General features: G+C 38.1%; 1 long non-coding RNA gene across 1 annotated transcript; it reads right to left on the bottom strand.

The window, feature by feature from the left end:
- Positions 1-4,462: 4,462 nt before the first annotated feature.
- LOC149749947 (uncharacterized) lies at positions 4,463-17,332 on the bottom strand. Its single transcript, XR_016391878.1, has 2 exons — positions 16,799-17,332; positions 4,463-6,042 (listed from the first exon to the last, which is right to left on the bottom strand). It is a non-coding gene; the product is annotated as an uncharacterized LOC149749947 (long non-coding RNA).
- Between the last annotated feature and the right edge of the window lie 2,726 nt (positions 17,333-20,058).

The following is a 20,058-nucleotide window of genomic DNA, read 5'->3' as shown; positions in this document are numbered from 1 at the left end:
AGGGGGGTTCCTTTCACAATATATATGTACATCAAGTCATTACATTGTACACTTTAAATAGCTTACAATTTTATTTGTCAATTATACCTCAGTAAAACTGGGGAAGGGGAAGGACCTACATTGAATATTTAAATAAATAAATAAATGGCTGAGGAAAAAGTATGTGATCACCTGGAAGACAGTCATTTTTTTTAGCACTTAGATCTTCATAAGTGTAGATCATAAAAGATAGTCTAAAACTCCTATTGTCCTTTTTAAATGGTAAGCAAAAAGTTCTAAGGAGGCATGATGGTGATATGTGACATTTATAGCTGGTTTATCAGATATTTTAACTAGGAATTATATAACTTCCTAGCCAACCAGCACCTATCACAATGCCCGACACATAGTACCTACTTATCAAATGTTTTTTTAAAGAAAGTATGAATAAGACAAATGTATTAAAATTGGAATTAACTATGGTGTTTTATTCTCTCAAAAGTAAACAGTGAATACTCAAGTTATAATTTCCTCTCATCTGTGTTTTTCTTGCTAATTTTATTTTCTGCATTAAGCCAGCTTCTAAGTTTCTTAGTGCCACTTTACTGATGTAAGAAGAGTTTTAATACCATCCGTCTTTAAAGGGCTTCTTTATTTCAAAATTCAAAGAACTATAAACAGAGAATTGGCAGAAACCTGTCATCTGGTCCAGCCTTCCTCTTTCAAGCAGATGAATGATTTAATTATCCACTGGGGAGACCTTTTGCCCCTTTCATGTCTTTTTCACGTGATTAGTCAAGAAATCGGTCCTTATGGTTACTATACCCCAATATCTCTAATTAAATCCTTTTCTGCTGGCTTGGACATCCACAGATATAAAGAAAAACTTACCATCATGACCCTTATGAAAACATTTATAATACTTAAAAAATTAAAATTTTTCTTTAGTTAAAATTCCAAAATCTATTTACTTTTACCTCTGAGACCTATTTACATAGAACCTATTGAAGTCCCTATAATTACCCTTATTATTTAAGCTACATAAAAGGAACTTCAAATTAAAATCCTTAAAGAGTAATTAATATTACAAAAGACCAAATAGTGGCTTTGACAAACAGAGGATGCAGAGTGTGGTGGATTGTATTATTGGTTCACAATTTTTTGTTCCTTTCCAGCCTGGCAACAATTCCTGTAAGCAGAGTATATTTCCCCACTGCGGTAACTCTGAGCTTGGTCATGTGACTTCCCTTAGCCAATGGAATTCCAGAGGTCATGACTTAGAGCAGAAGCTTTACAACATTTGCGTGGTTTGCCTCTGTTCTCCCACCTCTTTGAGCCTTGGCACCTGGCTGTAAGAAGAGCATATCCCAGGGAGTGGCTGCTTCTTTGACTTTTGTCCAGGAATTTAAAGACCTGTCTAGACAGTAGAGCCAAAATGAATTCAGTAAGCCCAGTCATGCCCAGCAGAGCCACAGCTCTGGGAGTAAGAAATAATTGTTTCTGTGAGCCACTGAAATTTGGGGGGGGTTGTTCATTACTGCAGCAAAAGCCGACTGATACACCAATAATAGGAACTGAAGAGAAATGCTTTCCACTTCATCACACCAAAAAGAAACTAATGGATTTCCATACAAGATTCAGTATGGGCTATTTTATTTTCTATAATACATGTTAGAAGTGTAGTAAAGCATCTGTCTCATTACTAATTAATAAATGATTCATTCTCTCATTACACAAAGTTTTATTATGTGCCCTGTATTTGTCAGACATTGTATAAAATTGTGTACATTTTTCCAGCTGGCTCAAATTCACCATGGAGGCAACTTTTCCAAGCCAACACTTTGGTAGGTGAAACTAAAAGAAAATGATAAATTTTAGCTCACAATTTCATTTGATAGCTGTATATGAGCCTTAGCCTAATGACACATCTTTCCAAAGATCTCATGCACTTTAGAGAAATTACCTCATTTACCCTTACAGAACCACCACAAGTCAATGAGAAATGTAAAATTAAAACATTAATGGAAATTTAAGATTCAGAAGCTGTTATAGAAACAATTACTAATTTTCATTCATCCATTCAATATAAAAGTATTGGTGGGCAAGATGTTAGGTACAAGGGGATGCAATGGAGAATAAGGCATGATCTCTGCTTATAATAAAATCTAGTGGGACAGATAAGGAAGCAATGAATTACAATACAATGTGATAAATGCTCTATAGTAAAACCCTGCCCCCAGACACTGTGGCAGAACAGAGGAGGAACTTGTAATTCAGCTGGGAAGTCAGAAAATGCTACCTGAAGGAAGTGCACACTACACTTCTTACCAGGAGTAGGAACCGGCTAGTGCCACTCCCCCAAGAATATGAGCACCCCTAAAACGAGGGGTTTAGGGTAATTAGCCTATTTGTTCCTGTTTCAGGGATGGTATTGTTATGCTTTTACACTCATGCTGAAATTTTTATATCACTTTAATATACCCTCCTAACATAGCATAGCAACAAACTTCAAATAATGATGATTTTTTTCTCTTTTTTTCCAGTATTATTGAGAGATAATAATTGACAGACAGTTTAGGGTGTACCACATAATGACTTGACTTACATATATTGTGGAATTATTTCTTGAGAGATGACACATCTCTTCAAGATAAGGCCCACCAAATCTCCAATTTAACAAAAACATTTGTAGATATCAACTCATAATTGTAAGTTTGCCACAAAACATTTTAAGATCTGGAAAGAGGGAAAAGAAAAGCTGGGGGAGCAGCAACATCTTGTTCTGGTCCTCACAGAACTGAGCCTCCCCCAGATGAAGGACAAGACAGACCCTCTGTGGTAGGCAAAACAAAGGCCCTCCGAAGACAACGACCACATCCTAGTACTCAGAACCTGTGAATACATCACCTTACATGGCAAAAGGAACTTTGCAGATGTGATTGAGGTAAGGATCTTAAGATGGAGAGATAATCCTAGATTATCCCAGTGGGCCAATGTAATCACAAGCATCTTTATAAGAGGGAGGCAGGTAGGTCTGAGTCAGAAAAGGAGATGTGACAATGGAAGTAGATGTCAGACAGAGAGAGATTTGAAGATCCTGCTGGCCTGGAAGACAGAGGAAGGGACCACAAGGCAAAGAATGTAGGTAGCCTATAGAAGCTGGAAAAGGCAAGGAAGCAGATTCTCTCCCCCAGAAGGAACACAGCCCTGTCGACGCATTGATTTTAGGACTTCTGACCTTCATAACCGTCAGACAGTAAATTTATGTTGTTTTTAGCCAATAAATTTATGTTGCTTTTAGCCAATAAATTTATGTTGTTACTGCAGCAATAAGAAACTAATATACCCTCTATGTGTGAATTCTGTTCTGTCTTTAGGACCACACTGATTTCCAGGACTGCTAAAAGAAGCAGTTGGAAGTCAAGATGGCTGTGATGCTTCATCATTGTTGTCTCCAATGGAAAGATCCTAAAGCAAAGTAGTTAAGAGCACAACATGCCTTCATTCTCTCTCCCCCATCCTAATTAAAAGACTTATTTTACTGGAAGTCTTCAGATAATTGCCTCACTTCTCCATTTAATTTCTCATATAGATAGAAATATTCTGGGTTTCTCAAAAAGTCAGCATATTTCTCTCCATCTTCCTCTCCTCCTCTTTAGAGTAACTCGATGAGTAACATCCTCATCTTCCCAGCCAGAACCCTAAAAATCAACCCAAATCCCTTCCTCTCTTCCTAAGCAACCCTGTTCAGGTACCCAATCCTGTCAACTTTATCTCCAAAAGAGTTTATCTTTTTAATCTGTTACCATCCTCACTGCCACTGCCTTAGCTTAGCAATTTATCATATCCACCTTGGACGGCTCTATAACAACCTTCTAAGAAGTCTTATCATCATACAAGTCATGGAAGGACTCCATGAACTGTGAGAAAATTAATTTCTATTGTGTAACCCACCCACTTATGGTGTATGGTATGGTATTTTGTTATACCTGTATGGTATTTTGTTATGGCAGCCCGAGATAACTAATATATTACCTCAGCATGACTTATAGTCAATTAAGAACTAGATCAAGTTCTCAGGAGATGGGCAAAATGGGTGAAGGTAGTCAGAAGGTACAAACTTCCAGTTAGAAAATAAATAAGTCATGAGGATGTAATGTACAGCATTTTGACTGTACTTAATAATGCTGTATTGCACATTTAAAAGTTTCTAAGAGAGTAAATCTTAATAGATCTCATCACAATAAAAAGAATTTTGTAACTATGTATGGTGCCAAATGTTAACTAGTCTTATTGTGTTGAACATTTCACAATATATACAAATGTCGAATCATTATGCTATACACCTGAAACTAATAGGTCAATTATAGCTCAATAAAATAAAATTAAAAGGTTGCTTTCTGCCAGTGAAATAATTAATTAATTAATTGCAAATTAGATCAACACAAATGTTCTTCTGGCCCAATAAAAATAGTGATAGAACAAAAAGTGGTTTTTTTAATTCCTTTGTCGACTGAAAAAAATGCACAATGTGAGAGTTGTGAGTTAAGTTTTATTTGGTGCAACAATGAGGACTATAGCCCAGGAAACAACCTCTAAGATAGCTCTGAAGAACTGCTCCGAAGAGGTCAGTATCGTATATGAGTTTAGTGATGGGGGTGTGTGCAGTCAAGCACGCATTTTGGCAGAGGCTAGCTGCTAGTCACAAGGAGCAGATGTCTCTGTTAATGATTTTAGTGTTTTTATAGCTATGAGAAGATGCAAGAATTGGGGCTCATAAAATCTTCTGAAAATATCTAACTATCTGAAGGCCTGTTCTGCCAGTTTTTCCCAGAGCACAGAGTGCCGCATTCCTGATCTCCGCCCTGAACTCCTTTCGGGGTGTGTTGAAGGTCAGCAACTGCAGTGGCTAGTGACCTAATCCTTGTAGAGGCAGATGGCAAGTAACAATTTTTATTTGGCAAGGCACCCTCATGGTCTTCAATTCGACCCTGGCTTGGAAGGCATTTCATGACCATTTCAGCCCATGGTGCTGGAATGCTCACTCCTAGGTCAGGCGAGGATTTCATCGATGGGCCACTCAATGTGCTATCACTGGACTAGGCCCTGTTAACAGCAGCCAAAAGTCTCTGGACCACCTGTCTTACTAGTCTGTTATGGTCCAGGAAAAAAAATTCCCTCTTGTTGCTTCTTCCGATATCTAAAGTTACACTATTACAGGCATTGATCTCATATAGAACTAAATATCTGGTCAACTGGCTCAAGTCGCCTGGTCATCATTTTATCAAAGGCTCAGTCACACATTTGGTAATGCAAAAAGCAACAATTTTGTAAAACAGACAAAATACAAACAGTATATCCAGCAGTGTTAGTAAGGTCATGAGTAAGAATTTAAGCCAAGAACTTCCATTAGGTGCAGCTCAGTGTATTCCTAGGTCATCTGACTTAGTCTGTTCTGTACCAGTCCTTATCTTTAAGGGAAATTATATATTGGCCTTGTTCATAAGGCACCCAGCCCAATTTCCTAGTGTTACTAGGCTGGTTATCCTTAGTATGGTTTAATCGTTCCCAACAGAATGAGCTTGAGTGACCCCAAAAGAAAGTTCATATTTATGGCCAGGGTCAGAGCAGGTATTATTAATTGACCAGGTGAGGGGATCCCACCTAGTAATACCAATAGTGGCCTGAACAGAACTATAATTTCTTTCTTCTAGAATAAATTTCCTAAGGGCCGTCCAATAAGAGCCTCGGGGTGAAGAAATCCACCAAGGTAACCCACAAGTACTGGATATAGATAACTGAACACAAACCCAACAACTGGATTAATTTTAAACTCTGCCTAAGATTGTGCCCAAGAAAGAAATATATTTGGTTCACAAGCAAAAGTGTGAGCAATTATCAAAGTAATGGGTATAAAGTCTTGGTCCAGCATCTTGGGTCAGCTGTCTACTTCAGATGTCATCTTCTCATCCTGGTCTGGTAGTTTCTCCTCTATTTGAGCGTTGTCTAATGGTGATTTTGAGGTCATCAGTCCTCTCTATAGCCCAGTCCAGAGCAGGGGCCCTTTGTAAATGGGAATTAATTCAAGAGTCAATTCCTTTAAGTTTCACTGGGTATGAGCTAGTTAAGAGTAACTGATAAGGGTCCCTCCATCTAGGCTGGAGATAGTCCTTTAAATGATGTCTTTTCCAGTATACATAATTACCTGGTTGCAGGTCATGGGGCATCTGATCTTCATCCAAAGAGATTACTGAGATAAGCTTCAGAAACAAACTTACAGTGTCCTTTTTTTGTTTATTAAAGTAGAGTTGATTTAAATGTTGTGTTCATTTCTGCTGTACAGTAGTCATTCACTTATATTCAATACATATACATTTTTTTAATATTCTTTCCCATTACGATTTATCACAGAATATAGTTCCATGTGCTATACAGTAGAACTTTGTTGTTTATCCATTCTATATATAATAGTTTGCATCTGCTATCCCTAAATTCCCACTCCATCCCTCTCCCACTTCCCCTCCCCCTTGGTAACCAGAAGTCTGTTTTCTGTGTCTGTGAGTCTGTTTGTTTCATAAAAGTTCATTTGTGTCAGATTTTAGATTCCACATATAAGTAATATCATATAGTATTTTTCTCCTTCTGACTTACTTCACTTAGTATGATAATCTCTAGTTTCATCCATATTGCTGCAAATTGCATTATTTTGTTCTTTTTTATGGCTGAGTAGTATTCCATTGTATATAAGCACCATATCTTCCATATCCATTCATCTGCTGATGTACATTTAGGTTGTTTCATGTCTTGGCTACTGTGAATTGTGCTGCTATGAACATAGGGGTGGCATGTATCTTTTTGAATTATAATTTTGTCAGGATATATGCCCATGAGTGAGATTGCTGGATCATATGGCAAATCTATTTTTAGTTTTTTGAGGAACCTCCATACTGTTTTCCACAGTGGCTGCACCAACATACATTCCCACCGACAAAGTAGCAGGGTTCCCTTTTCCCCACACCCTCTCCAGCATTTGTTATTTGTAGACTTCTTAATGATGGACATTCTGACTGGGGTGAGGTCATTGTAGTTTTGATTTACATTTCTCTCATAATTAGCTATGTTGAGCATCTTTTCATGTACCTGTTGGCCATGTGTATGTTAGAGTCTCCTTTTAATAATTCAACTGAACTTTACAATAATATAACATAACAGCAAGGAACTACATGTGAAGTGAGAATTCGTAAATACAGACCTCAATTAACAGAACTACAATTTAATATTCACTAAAACATAACCTTTTTCTCTTTACACTTACCCTCATTTCTACCAAATACAGCCAAATTAAGACTAATGTGTTTGCAAAATAAGTCTGGTTTCAATAAACCTGGCCTGATGATTTATATAAGTAAATTGATCATGTAGACTTTTTTTGTAATTTTATTTTATTTACTTACTTTTTATACAGCAGGTTCTTATTAGTTATCTATTTTATACATATTAGTGTATACATGTCAATCCCAATCTCCCAATTCATACCACCACCACCAACAACAACCCCTCCCTCGCTTTTCCCCCTTTGGTGTCCATACATTTGTTCTCTATATCTCTGTCTCTATTTCTGCCTTGCAAACCGGTTCATCTGTACCATTTTTCTAGATTCCACATATATGCGTTAATATACAATATTTGTTTTTCTCTTTCTGACTTACTTCACTCTGTATGACAGTCTTTAGGTCCATCCACATCTCTACAAATGACCCAATTTCGTTCCTTTTTATGGCTGAGTAATATTCCATTGTATACATGTGCCACATCTTCTTTATCCATTCATCTGTCAATGGGCATTTAGGTTGCTTTCATGACCTGGCTATTCAAACAGCGCTGCAGTGAACATTGGGATGCAGGGGTCTTTTTTTTTTTTTTTTGCGGTACACGGGCCTCCCACCGCTGCAGCCTCTCCCGCTGTGGAGCACAGGCTCCAGATGCGCAGGCCCGGCGGCCACGGCTCACAGGCCCAGCCGCTCCGCGGCACGCAGGGCCCTCCCAGAGCTGGGCACGAACCTGCGCCCCCTGCATCAGCAGGCGGACCCTCAACCACTGCACCACCAGGGAAGCCCCGCATGTGTCTTTCTGAATTATGGTTTTCTCAGGGTATATGCCCAGTAGTGGGATTGCTGGATCATATGGTAATTCTATTTTTCGTTTCTTAAGGAACCTCAATACTGTTCTCCATAGTGGCTGTATCAATTTACATCCCCACCAACAGTGCAAGAGGGTTCCCTTTTCTCCACACCCTCTCCAGCATTTGTTATTTGTAGATTTTCTGATGATGCCCATTCTAACTGGGGTGAGGTGATACCTCATTGTAGTTTTGATTTGCATTTCTCTAATAACTAGTGATGTTGAGCAGCTTTTCATGTGCCTCTTGGCCATCTGTATGTCTTCTTGGGAGAAATGTCTATTTAGGTCTTCTGCCCACTTTTTAATTGGGTTGTTTATTTTTTTATTTTTTTATTTTTTTTTAATATTGAGCTGCACGAGCAACTGTTTATATATTTTAGAGATTAACCCTTTGTCCGTTGATTCATTTGCAAATATTTTCTCCTTTTCTGGGGGTTGTCCTTTTGTCTTATTTATAGTTTATTTATTTATAGTTTATTTATAGTTTCCTTTGCTGTGCAAAAGCTTTTAAGTTTCATTAGGTCCCATTTGTTTGTTTTTGTTTTTATTTCCATTTCTCGAGGTGGGTGGGTAATTTATGTCAAAGAGTTTCTTCCTATGTTATCCTGTACAAGTTTCATAGTGTCTGGTCTCACACTTAGGTCTTTAATCCATTTTGAGTTCATTTTTGTGTATGGTGTTAGGAAGTGTTCTAATTTCATACTTTTACATGTAGCTGTCCAGTTTTCCCAGCACCACTAATTGAAGAGACTGTCTTTTCTCCATTGTATATCCTTGCCTCCTTTGTCATAGATTAGTTGACCATAGGTGCGTGGGTTTATCTTTGGGCTTTCTATCCTGTTCCACTGGTCTATACTTCTGTTTTTGTGCCAGTACCATATTGTCTTGATTACTGTAGCTTTGTAGTATAGTCTGAAGTCAGGGAGTCTGATACCTCCAGCTCCGTTTTTTTCCCTCAAGATTGCTTTGGCTATTTGCGGTCTTTTGTGTCTCCACACAAATTTTAAGAGTTTTTGTTCTAGTTCTGTAAAAAATGCCATTGGTAATTTGATAGGGATTGCATTGAATCTGTAGATTGCTTTGGGTAGTATAGTCATTTTCACAATATTGATTCTTCCAATCCAAGAACATGGTATATCTCTCCATCTGTTTGTGTCATCTTTGATTTCTTTCATCAGTGTCTTATAGATTTCTGAGTACACGTCTTTGACCTCCTTAGGTAAGTTTATTCCTAGGTATTTTATTCTTTTTGTTGCAATGGTGAATGGGGTTGTTTCCTTAATTTCTCTTTCTGATTTTTCGTTGTTAGTGTATAGGAGTGCAAGAGATTTCTGTGCATTCATTTTGTATCCTGCAACTTTACCAAATTCACTGATTAGCTCTAGTAGTTTTCTGGTGGCATCTTTAAGATTATCTATATAAAGTATCATGTCATCTGCAAACCGTGACAGTTTTACTTCTTCTTTTCCAGTTTGGATTCTTTTTATTTCTTTTTCTTCTCTGATTGCTGTGGCTAGGACTTCCAAAACTATGTTGAATAATAGTGGTGAGAGTGGACATCCTTGTCTTGTTCCTGATCTTAGAGGAAATGCTTTCAGTTTTTCACCACTGAGAATGATGTTTGCTGTGGGTTTGTTGCATATGGCCTCTATTTTGTTGAGGTAGGTTCCTTCTATGCCCACTTTCTGGAGAGTTTTTATCATAAATGGGTGTTGAATTTTGTCAAAAGCTTTTTCTGCATCTACTGAGATGATCATATGGTTTTTATTCTTCAATTTGTTAATCTGGTGTATCACATTGATTGATTTGCGTATACTGAAGAATCCTTGCATCCCTGGGATAAACCCCACTAGATCATAGTATATGACCCTTTTAATGTGCTGTTGCATTCTGTTTGCTAGTATTTTGTTGAGGATTTTTGCATCTATATTCATTCAGTGATACTGGTCTGTAATTTTCTTTCTTTGTAGTACTTTGTCTGGTTTTGGTATCAGGGTGATGGTGGTCTCATAGAATGAGTTTGAGAGTGTCCCTTCCTCTGCAATTTTTGGAAGAGTTTGAGAAGGCTGGATGTTAGCTGTTCTCTAAATGTTTGATAGAATTCATCTGTGAAGCCATCTGCTCCTGGACTTTTGTTTGTTGTAGATTTTTAGTCACAGTTTCAGTTTCATTACTTATGATTGGTCTGTTCATATTTTCCAGTTCTTCCTGTTCGGTCTTGGAAGGTTATACCTTTCTAAGAATTTGCCTATTTCTTCCAGGTTTTCCATTTTATTGGCACAGAGTTGCTTGTAGTAGTCTCCTGTGATGCTTTGTATTTCTGCAGTGTTTGTTGTAACTTCTCTTTTTTCATTTCTAATTTTATTGATTTGAGTCCCCTCATTTTCTTGATGAGTCTGGCTAACAGTTTATCAATTTCATTTACCTTCTCAAAGAACCAGCTTTTAGTTTTATTCATCTTTGCTACAGTTTTCTTTGTTTCTGTTTCATTTATTTCTGCTCTAAGCTTCATGATTTCTTTCCTTCTACTAACTTCTGATTTTGTTTGCTCTTCTTTCTCTAGTTGCTTTAGATGTAAGGTTTGATCGTTTATTTGAGATTTTTCTTGTTTCTTGAGGTAGGATTGTATTGCTATAAACTTCCCTCTTAGAACTGCTTTTGCTGCATCTCATAGGTTTTGGATTGTTTTGTTTTCATTGTCATTTATCTCTAGGTATTTGTTTATTTCCTCTTTGATTTCTTCAGTGATCTCTTGGTTATTTAGTAATGTATTGTTTAGCCTCCATGTGTTGGTGTTTTTTATGTTGTTTTCCCTGTAATTGATTTCTAATCTCATAGTGTTGTGGTCAGAAAAGGTACTTGATATGATTTCAATTTTCTTAAATTTACTGAGGCTTGATTTGTGACCTAAGATGTGCTCTATCCAGGAGAATGTTCTGTGAGCACTTGAGAAGAAAGTGTAATCTGCTATTTTTGGATGGAATGTACTATAAATCTCAATCAAATCTATCTGGTCTATTGTGTCATCTGACGCTTGTGTTTCCTTATTAATTTTCTATCTGGATGATCTGTCCATCAGTGTAAGTGAGGTGTTAAAGTCTCCCGCTATTATTGTGTTATTGTCAATTTCCTCTTTTATAGCTGTTGACATTTGCCTTATGTATTGAGGCGCTCCTATGTTGGGTGCATATATATTTATAATTGTTATATCTTCTTCTTGGATTGATCCCTTGATCATTATGTAGTGTTCTTCCTTGTCTCTTGTAACATTCTTTGTGTTAAAGTCTATTTTATCTGATATGAGTATTGCTACTCCAGCTTTCTTTTGATTTCCATTTGCATAGAATATCTTTTTCCATACCCTCACCTTCAGTCTGTATGTGTCCCTAGGTCTGAAGTGACTGTGTTGTAGACAGCATATATATGGGTCTTGTTTTTGTATCCATTCAGCGAGCCTGTGTCTTTTGGTTGGAGCATTTAATCCATTCACATTTAAGGTAATTATTGATATGTATGTTCCTGTTACCATTTTTTTAATTGTTTTGAGTTTGTTCTTGTAGGTCCTTTTCTTCTCTTCTGTTTCCCACTTAGAGAAGTTCCTTTAGCATTTGTTGTAGAGCTGGTTTGGTGGTGCTGAATTCTGTTAGCTTTTGCACGTCTGTAAAGCTTTTGATTTCTCCAAATGAGATCCTTGCCTGGTAGAGTAATCTTGGTTGTAGGTTCTTCCCTTTCATCACTTTAAATATACCGTGCCACTCCCTTCTGGCTTGTAGAGTTTCTGCTAGAAATCAGCTGTTAACCTTATGGAAATTCCTTTGTATGTTATTTGTCATTTTCTCCTTGTTGCTTTAATAATTTTTCTTTGTCTTTAATTTTTGTCAGTTTTGTTACTGTGTGTCTGGCATGTTTCTCCTTGTTTCTCCTTGGTGGGTTTATCCTTCCTGGGACTCTCTGCGTTTCCTGGACTTGGGTGGCTATTTCCTTTCCCATGTTATGGAAGTTTTTGACTATAATTTCTTCAAATATTTTCTCGGGTCCTTTCTCTCTCTCTTCTCCTTCTGGGACCCCTATAATGAGAATGTTGGTGAATTTAAATGTTGTCCCAGAGGTCTCTTAGGCTGTCTTCATTTCTTTTCATTCTTTTTTCTGTATTCTGTTCTGTGGCAGTGAATTCCACCATTTTGTCTTCCAGGTCACTTATCAATTCTTTTGCCACAGTTATTCTGCTATTGATTCTTTCTAGTGTATTCTTCATTTCAGTTACTGTATTGTTCATCTGTTTGTTTGTTCTTTAATTCTTCTAGGTGTTTGTTCTTTAATTCTTCTAGGTCTTTGTTAAACATTTCTTGCATCTTCTCGATCTTTGCCTCTATTCTTTTTCCAAGGTCCTGGATCATCTTCACTATCATTATTCTGAATTCTTTTTCTGGAAGGCTGACTATCTCCACTTCAGTTAATTGTTTTCCTGGGGTTTTAACTTGTTTCTTCATCTGGTACATAGTCCTCTGCCTTTTCATTTTGTTTGTCTTTCTGTGAATGTGGTTTTTATTCCACAGGCTGCAGGATTGTAGTTCTTGTTTCTGCTGTCTGCTCTCTCCATATAGGCTTTTTTAAAATTGGCTTTGCTGGAACTTTTTATAAGGAATCTCAGACTGAACTTTTAAGAGGGCCAGGAAAGCCATACCAAGAGCTTGTCACAGATTTAGGTGAATTCCTCCCCTTTCCAAGTCCCCCAAATTACTTGAGATTCCTGCACCTGTTAGGAGGTGGCCCTCCTAATTTATCTGATAAAGGTGTTGTGAACTTAAGAGTTTCCAATCTCTGGGGAAATCAGGTAGAGAGAAAAGATAAATGTTTCAACTCCTTTTACAAAGGTATAATTTACCAAATTGCTGTAAGTCACAATTACCTTGAGGGGAAGGGTTTCCTTATATCTGGAAAACACAGATTAAAAGCCAGTAATATTTCAGACAGAAACCATAAAAGTTATAACCATATTCACCAGTTCACTCAGTCCTATGTAACTAATCCTTTTTGTTTACAGTTTTATGAAGCCATCAGGTTTCCCATTAGAATTCTTCAATTCTGGGTAATTTCTTACCCAGTTCAGCAGTATGATCTGAAAGGTATCAGAAACCTGAACGTGTCAGAAAGTCCTTTCCATAAATCTTCTTGAATAGGAAGAACTTTTGCAAAGGCATCAGAGTAAAACCATAACTGTCTATGAATGACAAAAGACTTAAGGAGGCACGGTTAAAAATCTGATTACAATGCAATTGACAGACCAACATGGTCACTGCTGTGACAGACAACATTTCAAAATAATAACTAGAATTATGACTGATAACATTTCACCAGGATGTATCAGATTTTTTGGAATTCCATATAATTTCTAGACTATCTATATTAATAACATTTACCATACAATATAACCTAAGATTTATTACTCATTTGACAACACTTCCAATGTATTTAATGTACCAAATGAACACAATTAATTTAACATCTCTCTTTGGGATGTTTTGGGGGCCTTTTGAAGCATCCCAATGTTAGCTAGAGGTCAAAGGGACTTGATTAGAATTTGATTTGGGGCTTCCCTGGTGGTGCAGTGGTTGAGAATCCGCCTGTCAATGCAGGGGACATGGGTTCGATCACTGGCCCAGGAAGATCCCACATGCCACGGAGCAACGAAGCCCATGTGCCACAACCAGTGAGCCTGTGCTCTAGAGCCCATGAACCACAACTACTGAGCCCACGTGCCACAACTACTGAAGCCCGTGCGCCTAGAGCCTGTGCTCCACAATGAGAGAAGCCACAGCAACGAGAAGCCCGCACACTGCAATGAAGAGTAGCCCCCGCTCACCGCAACTAGAGGAAGCCTGCGCACAGCAACCAAGACCGAACACAGCCAAAAATAAATAAATTTTTAAAAATTTAAAATAAAAAAAAAAAAGAATTTGATTTGGGAAGTTTGTCAAAATATCAAAAAGGTTTAAAACACTTGGTCAAATAGGATCATAGGTCACTATGAAACAATACTTATTCCCTTAACCAAGGTGACAATAAAAGATTTCAAAGGCAAATATGGCAAGTTATAACAGATTACAATTTAAGGTAAAAGAAACTTTACAATCTGTTATCAAATGCAGATTCACAGCCTAAGAAAACTTCGTCCTCTTAACAGACAGAAAAACCAAATTCAGGTTTTGCACCAGCTTACTATAAAAATTCATTTACTCCATTAAATTTATTCTAAACTTAGCCAATCCTGATCATGCACAAAACTCTTTTCTAAGGGTTCCCTTTCCATAAACCTTCCATCACTTTCTGTATGCATGTTAATGTGTTCCTTATTTTTTTCCATCCAGAAACAACCAGGTCTAGGACAAAACTCTTTCTTTTCCCTTAACAAAATGCAATTAATTCCATTCCTCATACCTTCTTTAATTAAAAGCACACATCCTACTTTGCTACTGTATACCAAAATGTTTCCTTTATTATTTCTAGTAGCTTTAATTATGTATTTAAATTAGAATCTTCAACTCCTAAAAACCTTACTTTCTAGTGAAAACTAAGAAGTAAGCAATTACGAACTATGTCTTACATTAGCATTTTGTAGACTGGCAAACATAAATACCAATAATAATTTCTATAAACATGTGCTTTCTAATAGAAAATATCTCAGTGTGGCACCGAACATATTTATTAATATAATAATCCTAAATATCATTAGTTTCTCTGTAAAAGGAAGCGAATGTTCAGTAATTAATCTTTTAATATCTTATTTTATTTGAGAATGATCTAGCTATTCAATAAATTTCCATTTAACTTAATTTAGCAGAACTCTAAAATTTCAAGTTACCAAATATCTGGAGGGATTTTTTTTTGGCCATGACTCATGGCGTGCAGGATCCTAGTTCCCCAACCAGGGGTTGAACCCACGCCCCCTGCAGTGGAAGCATGAAGTCTTAACCACTGGACAACCAGGGAAGTCTGTGGAGGGAATATTTTTAAGTAGACATTCCTAAAATATAACTATTCCTAAAGAGTTCTTATCTCATTTACATTTAATTTACTTATAAAAAATTTCATTGTATCAAGTTATTTTTCTTGCTGACAAATTTGCAAGACATATAATAAGATCCCATTTGACTTCTATTAAACCTAGGTAAAATAAAGGTAGCATACTTAATGTTGATGATTTTAAAGACATGCCTATTAAATCAACAAACTTTAACTTTAATATCTGGTATTAATTTAATACTGAATATTTCCCTGTTCACGTGAACCTGAAATTCATTCTGGTCAGTTTCCTTTTATATTTCTGAGAATTTATATCAGCGCTTAATTTTCCTTAAGCCAATTAAGTAGAACTCAATTACAAATTAATTTTGATAATACCATCCAAAGGTAAAGACATATACATAATGCACACATATAGACAGATAGAACCAGAGATGTCATGGCTACATTTTCTAAACTTAGTCAAGGGTCAAGTAGTACAATATAAAACTCACTAGTTTATAACAGTTGGAATAAGTTAAATTTTAAAAGGCCTTTTCCCCCTTTTTCCCCCTCAGTCTCAGGAATTAGAGATGATCTAGATAAGATAAGTGGTCCTGAGAACCCTGGTCTCAAGGCGCAGGGAAAGAGAAGCAAGTTCTTCTAGAAGGATTTGTTCCCTCAAGGTCAGAATTCTGGAGAAAAAAAATTATTTTCAAGCCCGTTTTCTCTAACAACTGCAAATGCAATAAAATAGCCCATTTTGTCCATTTTCAGGGCAAAATTTTCCTTTAATTCCCAATTAAGTGAGTACTTGTAAGTATAAGTTTTATACATACATAAACCTGGCTGGGGTGTTAGTCAGAGGCTAGCTTTCTGACACCCCTCGCTTCCCTGTTTGAGATCTCTATTTCCCTTTTTAAAGCTGAATTTAAAGATGAAATTGTGTGGTGGGCCAGCGTGCTGCTTGTGAGCTTAACTCCTCTAAGCATCACTCTAGAGTCATTTCAGCCCTCTTTTGGGGCTCAGTTCTTCCTTCGGTGGTCTAAGACCACAGTGGGTGCTCAGATCACTGAATGGCCAGCTCTTATGCGTGACCTCTGGTTGAGCAAGTCTTTCAATTAATGAGCGGGTTTCCCTATGGGACCACTGCACAGAATGAGGACTCTGCCTTCACTGTTCCCATAAATTTCTCAGTTGCCTAAGAAAGCTGTAATTGGTAATTGACCAGGAAGAGTCTTGTCCCTCTTCTTCAGAGCAAAGGTTTCACGTAATACCTTCACTTTTATTCCAACGAATCTTGTTAAGGCAGCCAAACTGAGGAAAGGCATCAGAGCAGCCTCTTACCTAACCACTCAGCCCAGACCACTCAGTGTCTTTCAACTCAGCAAACCCCAGTGTCTTTCAAGCAGCCCCCGCCCCCAGAATCTTTCAACTGTGTGGGTATTTCCCCACTGTCTCAACCAGCACCCCCGTCAGGCATCTTTCAATTGGACGGACATTTGCTGGGTATCTTTCAAACCGCCCCCCACCCCCGTATCCTTCAACTGAGGGACCAGGTATTTATTATATACCACCAAATAAAACTCAGGATCAACAACCAATAAAGGAGATCTGAGAAACAGGAGAGACTCACCCAAATTCCTCTGGATTCTCTGCCGAGGTGGATGGGCCCAAGGGCTTCTGCTGGTGCCAAGGCTCTGGTTCTTCACAGAGTTCAGGCAAAGCAGAGAAGTCTGCTCTGGGTCCCTTTGTTGGTGTCAAAACCATCAACGGAAAAAAAATGGACAACGTGAGAGTTGTGAGTTAAGTTTTATTCAAGGCAAAATGAGGACTGTAGCCTGGGATACAGCCTCTCAGATAGCTCTGAGGAACTGCTCCGAAGAGGTAGGGGGAAAAGTCAGTATTATATATGACTTTAGTGATGGGGGTGTGTGCAGTCAAGCATGCATTTTGGCAGAGGCTAGCTGCTAGTCACAAGGAGCAAATGCCTCCATTAATGATTTTAGCACGTTTCTAGATAGGAGAAGATGCAAGAATGTGGGCTCATAAAATCTTCTCTTGAAAATATCTGTCTGAAGACCTGTTCTGGCAGTTATTCCCAGAGCACAGAGTGCCTCATTCCTGATCTCTGCCCTGAACTCCTTTCAGGGTGTGTTGAAAGTCAGCAAATGCAGTGGCTACTGACCTAATCCTTGTAGAGGTTGATGGCAAGAGACAATTTTTATTTGACACCTTATAGTAAGTTCTTATACTTTTTACACCAAGGCTCTGACTCACTAATTAGCACCAATTGTGAACTTCAAAGGAAAGCAGAATTCTAACCTGCTTGGCAAGAACTGCAAGTATGTTCAATGACAAAATTAAAAGATCCTCCTCCTCTTAATATACACAAAAGCAAATAAAATTTAACAATCTTAAAGTTATATCAAATTATTTGGTTTAGGGCAATTGATGAAGGGTCATTTTAAGTATTAAAAAAGACTAGGGTTAGAGTAGGTTGGTTAAAATTCTGTGTGGACTTAACAGAAAAGTGCGAGTGGGAAGGGGCTGGAAAGTATCTAAAGCTCAAAGCTATTTTAGTGGGGAAAGAAGACATTAACTCTAAAAATTATGAAAAATGAAGGTGGTGCTTCCTTTAGATTCTGGTTACATGAAAAAGAGAGCTACTCAAATAGTCTCAATGAGAGGAAACTCATAATGATGTTCTGTAAGCTATCCAGTCTGTGGTATTTCAGTTATAGCAGCCGGATCAGACTAAGACACCTGTCGTTGGGATAAATCAGCTGATCTCCACAGGTCTGCTTCTCCCTGTCATTACCAACTTGCTTATTGTCACTCTTATCTTGTCCATCTTACGTGCTTCTCCATAGATAGGTTTCCCTGCTCACAAATCCTTTTTACTCATACTGTTTTCCTTATAAATTTGGCTGGCCACAGCCACACATGGCCTCGATTGCTTCTCTTAGCATCTTTTCATCTTCATGTCCTACAAATAACAGCCTTATTCTTTCCTAATTCCAGATCAGAAAAACATGCTGATGGGCCCAGCTCATGGTTTCATATCTCTGGCTCATTGGTCTCCCTGTTGGCTGTCCCAGAGTCAGGTCCAAGCAGCTCTGGAGGAAGTGGGGAGGGGGCTTAGACAAGATCACGTGGGGCATGGGGACCTGGTAGTAGGCATTTGGTGGCCTGACCCATCAAGAATACTAAGGGAAGCTCAAGAACAAAAATGAGAGAATGGCTAGGCTCATTTTTTAAATCTGGACATCATTACAGACCAAAATCTATCCACGGATAAGATGTGGCTACAGGGGTTTTTCTCCCTTTTAAATTAAATTTAAAATAAATTAGCAGAAGCATATATATTTTTTTTTCTTGTCTTTAAGACATACTATTCCCGTTTCTAAGGGGCAAAAGTAAATAAGAACAAAGAAGTGATAATGGCGTCAAAAGAAAGCTCTGAGCCCTTAGCATTTGGAAAATGGCAAGTTCTGAGCAACCATTAAAAGAAAGACTTGTACATGTGCTGCCCAAGAGAAACAGAGCGAGAGCCACAGATGTGAGCCACATGTGCAATTTCAAGTTACCTAGTAGCTACATTTTAAAAAGTAATAAGGAACAAGTGGAAGATATTTTAGTAATTTATTTTATTTAACCTAATTTATCCAAAATATTATTATTTCAACACGTGATCGATATTTTTTTAATTAATGATATTTTAAAAAATTAATTCTTCCTTTTCACACGAAGACCTCGAAATCCAGTGTGTTTTACACCTACAGCACCTCTTGCTGTGGACCAGCCACATTTCATATGCTTAATAGCCACTGGTGGCCACTTGGAGAGCGTAATACTTGTTCAACCTAAGACAGAAAGCAGGTAGCACGAAAAGGGTCAGGTCAAAGAATGGGGCAGGGGTGAGTGCTTACTTGGTCTTAAGGGCTCCCCTCGGTAGTGATTAAACCCGGGATAGCACCACCCTCTGCTGACGTCAACCTGGGGACAAGCAGCCTGGAAAAGGCAGCGAGGGCAGGTGCAGGTGAGTGAGAGGAAGGTAAGAAGAGCACAGAAGATGGAGAAGGAAGAAATAAAGTGAAAGGGAAGAAAGGAAAGACGGGAAAGTAAACCGCGATGGAAGAGGCTCGTGTATCAACCACAGTGCACGAGGGAGCTTGAACAGCATCAGGAAGGGCACCGTGATGCGTGGGAGGGAGATTCTGAGCAGGAACTTCCGAGCGAGCCCAACCGGGATTACAGACGCAAACAAAGAAAAAAGGGCCCGCGAAACTCTGGGAGGCCGGGCGTGCTGCTCTGAACCACAATGGGGCTGAAGTCACCAGGCCCAGAAATGCAGTTCATAAAAATCAAATGCCTAAAAAAAAAAAAAAAAAAATCAAATGCCTGGAAAAATCAACAGAGAGGCATCAAGGGCAAATGCCATTTACGTAGTTGACAAAAGCAGAATATGTTTTGCTTTATATGAACAAATCAATTCCGTTGATTAATGTACTTGAGCTCCTGGTAATGAGCTCCATTGGAAGGCTTCGCATAAGGAGAAAATAATTGCTGGGCAGGATTTTCATGAGTGAAGAAATAAAGACCTCTTCTAATGGAAACTGAGCTAGCAGTTCAAGTAATCAACACTTTTTTCTTTCATTTTTACTTGGTCATCATTATGATTTTTCAGTGGACTACAGGTTCAAGCTCATCAGAATAGCTTTTCCTGTTGGAAACACTGCAGCAAAAGATGTGGCAAAACTACATCCGAAGCAACCCATGCTGATGCAAAGGTGCTGAGATCTCAGGGAAAGTTCGGGAAGGTGGTTTCCCTTTTCATTTACAATGACTCACCAAACAAATAAGTCTGCTCTTAACCATTTTTACAGACATGCG

The sequence above is a fragment of the Delphinapterus leucas genome, chromosome 2 (genome assembly GCF_059928025.1).
Source record: "Delphinapterus leucas isolate spDelLeu-1000000601 "Yukka" chromosome 2, BTC_Dleu_Yukka2, whole genome shotgun sequence".
Lineage (NCBI taxonomy): Eukaryota > Metazoa > Chordata > Mammalia > Artiodactyla > Monodontidae > Delphinapterus > Delphinapterus leucas.
This window is presented reverse-complemented; position numbering and strand designations above follow the sequence as displayed.